The sequence below is a fragment of the Lactuca serriola genome, chromosome 6 (assembly GCF_051521515.1).
Source record: "Lactuca serriola cultivar US96UC23 chromosome 6, Lser_US96UC23_V15, whole genome shotgun sequence".
Taxonomy (NCBI): domain Eukaryota; kingdom Viridiplantae; phylum Streptophyta; class Magnoliopsida; order Asterales; family Asteraceae; genus Lactuca; species Lactuca serriola.
In genome coordinates this window covers 29,167,831-29,173,165 of record NC_136413.1, presented here as the reverse complement: position 1 = coordinate 29,173,165, position 5,335 = coordinate 29,167,831, and the positions used below count along the sequence as shown (strand labels likewise).

General features: G+C 34.7%; 1 non-coding gene across 1 annotated transcript; it reads left to right on the top strand.

The window, feature by feature from the left end:
• Positions 1 to 5,004: 5,004 nt before the first annotated feature.
• LOC145060761 (small nucleolar RNA R71) lies at positions 5,005 to 5,111 on the top strand. Its single transcript, XR_013686945.1, has one exon. It is a non-coding gene; the product is annotated as a small nucleolar RNA R71 (small nucleolar RNA).
• The last annotated feature ends 224 nt before the right edge of the window (positions 5,112 to 5,335 follow it).

Below are 5,335 nucleotides of genomic sequence, written 5' to 3'. Positions count from 1 at the left end.
CAACAAAAACAACGTAACCTTAAGAATTAAAAAATACTTCTACCTAGATCCGATTTAACTTTCTCCTGCGGTTGATTTCTAATGGATAAATTATAACGATTACCAATTATCTAGTTATTATGATCAAATATCTATGCCTACCAATATATGAATGACAAAGCAATGATCATGCATAAGTTAAAAACCAAATTGATAATAGCAAAATTAGACTATGAATGATATTAGTTACTCTCTTGTGCTCAATTCAAGCAACCATGCACCATGTAAGACTAATTACGATCTCCAACATAGTTAAAGTTACTAGATTTAATTACTTAAACTAATATGTAATTAATACTAGCTTTAACTATTTAATGATCATAAATAATTAGGAGATAGATTCATCCGGTTAATATAATCAATTAACTCACAAAATCTGATTTATAAGCAATACCAGCTAAAACTAAACATGCTAGGGTTTATAAATATCAAACAAAATTAATGTCAAATATAATCATCCAATATCGAAATCAACACATATGGATCAAGTTCATCTTCACCAATTAGAAGTTATAGGTGTTTAGCCTCTCATTGTAGCAGAAAAGCACATTATATCTTATGTAACATAAGCTATACGTGATTATAATAAGCAAACGAACTAGATCAATGTTGAATTCTTCTAAATCTTCTTCAATACTTGAGCTTCTCTTGAATTTCGATCTTCTTTTGGGTTTCTAAGAGTTATTAGTCGCAATTAACCTCAGAAAACCAAATGTATCTTCTTTGATTTCGACATAATGTCCAGGTTTTTATAATTGTAAAAATCTGACCACCACAACGATGTGGTCCTTCACTAAAACCCGTGTCTTCCTAGTCAACCTAATGGTCACGATTTTTCCATTTTCTGCGTCATATTCTTTAGAACTTATTTCTTCTTTTATTTTTGCTCCTGTTTCCTACTTCTAGCTCCTCATATGCTTCCTTTTTGTCCCGAACAAGTCTCCGCCGCTACAACACATATTTGTAAACATAATAAGTATCTTTTTTTCCTTAATAAGCATAATTGTAACTAAAAGTATTAGAAATCTGCATTAAGTATGTAGTTAATTATGAACATATCAAAATACCCAACACTTGGCTTTTGTTTGCCCCTCAAGCAAAACTGAGTTTATAAACATCATATCATGATTTTAGCTACCAACACCGCACTAGACAATCCATTTTAGGACTCTCCATTACTCCAAGACAGCAATGCATATATTTGTGTCTATATTTTTCCTAAGAAATTCTCAATTCTAAATACTCACAATCTTCATAAACAATTTTCCACTTCTTTTGAACAACACTCATTTTATGCATCCCTCCAAATCCATCCCTAGAAAACTTTCTTAACCTCAAGGTATGTTTGGTAAATCGCCCAAGCATACATATGAAAAAAATAACCTATAAAATAAAAATACAATAAATAACTTGACAAATTTCGCCTTATTTTTGAGTCTTCGATAATTTTGAGCTTTTCTTCATGATATTTCATGATCTTCATAGCTTTGTAGACTCTTATTTTCCAAACTTTTGCAACTTGTTTTTTCTTTTCAACTTTTTCTCTTTTTTTCTTTTCTTTTTCTTTTTCACAATTTTTTTAATTTTTTTTCTTTTCTCAGATTTTTTTTACTCAAAAACTAAACATCCTAGAAATCCATATGCTTGAGCAAGGGAACATAACTTCAACCCTTTTTGGTTAGATGTATTAGTCTTATGTATAATGATACATAAGCTCTCTTAGATACATTTCAGGTACACGATGCCAAATATATTGTGGCCCTTAAACTAAGCAAGGTCATATTTTTTTCCATGATTTCACTAGGATAGGGAAGCCTTAAATAACTATAACATATGTTGGCTCAAATAAACGTTAAAACACGCATTGGATCATCCCACACAACGCTAGCAGCCTAAATCTCAAATTAACAATTTTTTTAACTAGATTCAATTTTAGATTATTGTTTCAAATCTTGCTTATAATTTTTTAGGATCCTAGTCATTCTTCAATTTTATTTTATTTTGTTTTATTAGAATGCTTGCTTTCCTAGATTCAATCCCCTACCCCACACTTAAATGATGCAATGTCCCCATTGCATACTTAAACAATTAAAGAATATATAAGTAAAAAGGAAGAATTGGAACTGACTTCCTTTGGGTAGTAGTGGCGAGATCGAATTCTGAAAGTGTGTGGAAAGCTTAGACTTTTCGTATAATGGATGGAAATAGTACTTTCGGATTTATCTCATGTGAATGCAAATGTGCTAGCTTGAAATAAATCAAAGAACCAATCTTGAAAAATATGTTGAACCGCTGCCACGTCGTGCGAAAGCAACGCCACAACGTGGTATAGTGCTCAAAGTCATATTAGTCGCGGATTTTAAAATTGCCACGACGTGGTCTAAGTATGCCATATCGTGGTTCAGTCAGATGTTGTCGCGGATTTTAAAATTGCCACGACGTGGTCTAAGTATGCCATATCGTGGTTCAGTCAGATGTTGTCGCGATAAAATAAATTGCCACAAATTGGTGATGATGGTCACTTTGTGGTGTCTTCTTAGAGAATCTTTTAAGAACCAAAGTAATGCATCTACTCTTCGAACTGCGTAGGACCATTCCCAATCTTCTCTCCTAGTAAATATTCGTCACAATTCTTTTCTCCTCATTATGTGGGAACCCCACACTTCTTCAAAAACATGATCTCCAATGATGATATTCAAAAATAACACAACTATTTATCCATTAAGCTCCTTCACTGCTTCAAGTATCTTTAATTTTCACTACGAAATAAATTTAGAAAACTATAGAAACACATAATCAATTAGTTAAGCTAAAAGTAAAAACTAAAACCAAACTAAAAACAAAAATAAATCAAAGGAAAAGAAAATGCAAAATCTAAAAATTGGTTGCCTCTCTAAAAACACTTCTTTTTAGGAGTCATGAGTCGGACTCCTTCTCACTCTACGTTTTTGCGGTTGGGAGTGGTATCTCCCTTTTCTCCTTTTTCTCCTAACATTTTAGCTTGTAAGCTTGAACCCTTGTATTGTATTCCTTTTTTTATTTCTCCTTGTTTTTATTGGCACTTTCCTTATGTTAGGGTTTTACCCCTTTTCCTTGCTTCTTTTCCCTGTTCATTTTCTTACCATCTTCCATAGGACCATCCTTGTTTACCTCCATCCTGACCATAGTTGGATCGTCTAAGTCCTCACCCATGCCTTCACCAATTATCTCGACTTCCTCATACAAATCTTCTTCTACTTTATCAATTTTCTCTTCTTCTAGAACCTTAGGTGTAGTAAAAGCGATCACTTGAAATGTCATGGGAATTAATGCTCTTGGTTTCGAACATTTGACTTGTTTATCATGAGGCTCCTCCCAAACCTTCAATTCTTCTTCCATCATCTTCTCTATTTCAACAAGCTCACCAAGATCTTCTTCCATATCATCTGCCATTGACACTTCATCTTTTGGTTTTTCATGATTCACTTTTGGACTCATCTCAAAGGTATTTGCTTCATATTCCACACGAAGTATGTCTTTTAGTCGTGGATACCAACTAATGCTCTTTCGGTACTTAAAAATGGTCTTCCTAAAATAACTGGAAGGCCTTCATCTTCCTTCATGTCGAGAACCACAAAGTTGATTGGAAAAACAAATTTTCCCACTTTCACTAGTAAGTCTTTAATGATTCCTCGAGGATATGTGGCCTAGTGATCCGCCTATCGAATGGTCATCCTTGTGTGTTGAAGCTTTGGTAATCCATGATTTTGGTAGAAAGAGTATGGCATGAGGTTAATTCTTGCCTCTGAATCGGCTAAAGCATTAATATAAGTGGAGTTACCAAATTATCAAGGCAATGTGAGTTGACCTGGATCTCCCATCTTGATCGGTAATCCTTTGATAATTGCGACTAAAGACAACTTATTAAGAACTATGTTATGGCCTTTTCCAACTCCTTTCTATTATTCATAACATCTTTGCAAAGTTTAGAAGTTTAGCAATTGATTTGAGGAATGGGGCATTAATCGAGAGTGGGAGCACTTGCTCCATAATTTTCCTTTCTTCGGGCTCCAGAGAATGTTTGATTGCTTGAGATGGGAATGGAAAAGGAGGCTTAAATGAATAAAGAAGAAAAAAATTCATCCACTCGAGACCACGACGTGTTGATATCACCACGAGTGGTGAAGCATCAGAGTGCACTTCACTTTTTGAACTTTTGCATTGGGATTCTCCTGTTCGAAACATGACTTTGGCTATACTGTAGGTACTTCATAGGTCATTATTGGCTCAGAATGAACCTCTTTTTTGGTGTACATCGCCATTACATGAAGTTTTGACTTTAAGTCTTGAGTTTTAAGTGGTAATCTTTCATTGACAAGTGTAGTAAGTTGCCTGAGTTGAGTCTCTATATTATTGAGGGAAGTTGGATGATTTCTCACATTACCATCAGTAGTATCATGTCTCTTTTCAGATGCTTCCATAAATCTATGAAGTACTAACTCGAAATCCATCTTCTTTAAGGGTGGTGGTTGCTCTTTTCTAAAGAGGCCTCTATCAGTTTGTCTAAACCACTCCTTCTTGGGCTTCCTCTAATCTTCATCATACTTGTCACCACTTGAGTAGAATACTTGTGCCTTCTTATTCCTATTTTCATACAAGTCACAATCGTTAGTTAAATATGGACCACTATAATTATCACAACCAATTCTTATCGCATGAAGGTATTTATCTAATATTGTCATTCTCCTATCCATAGTATCGAGTCTAGCTATGATTTCCGCAAAGTTCTCATTCCCTCCACCTCCTTTTCCTCTATTCACATCGTCTCATGGGTTGTGGTACTCACGTGAGTGCTTTACAAATTCTTCAATCAACTCTTTGATACTTGTTGGCCCCTTCTTCTTCATTCTCCCTTGCGAGTCAAGAAATTGTCTAGTCGTGACATTCACTTCATCATAGAAGATGGAAACTTCTTGTAGGACATTAAGATCATGTTGAGGGAAACTTCTAAGCAAGCCCCTTTACCTCTCCCATGCTTCATACAATGCTTCTCCAACCTCTTGTTAAAAATTAGCAATCTTTTTCTTGCACTTTGAAATCGTGGAAGGTGGACTAAATTTCTCAATCAAAGCATCAAGAAAAGTTGCCCATGTAGTAATGGATCCGGGTACTAGAGACTATAACCAAACCTTGGCTTCACCGGTAAAAGTCACCAAAAGCATCCTTAATAACATAGATTCGTTTGGAACATTGGGAACATGAAGGTAGTTTGCAATGTCTTTGAACTCATCAATGTGCTTGAAAGCATCTTCATACT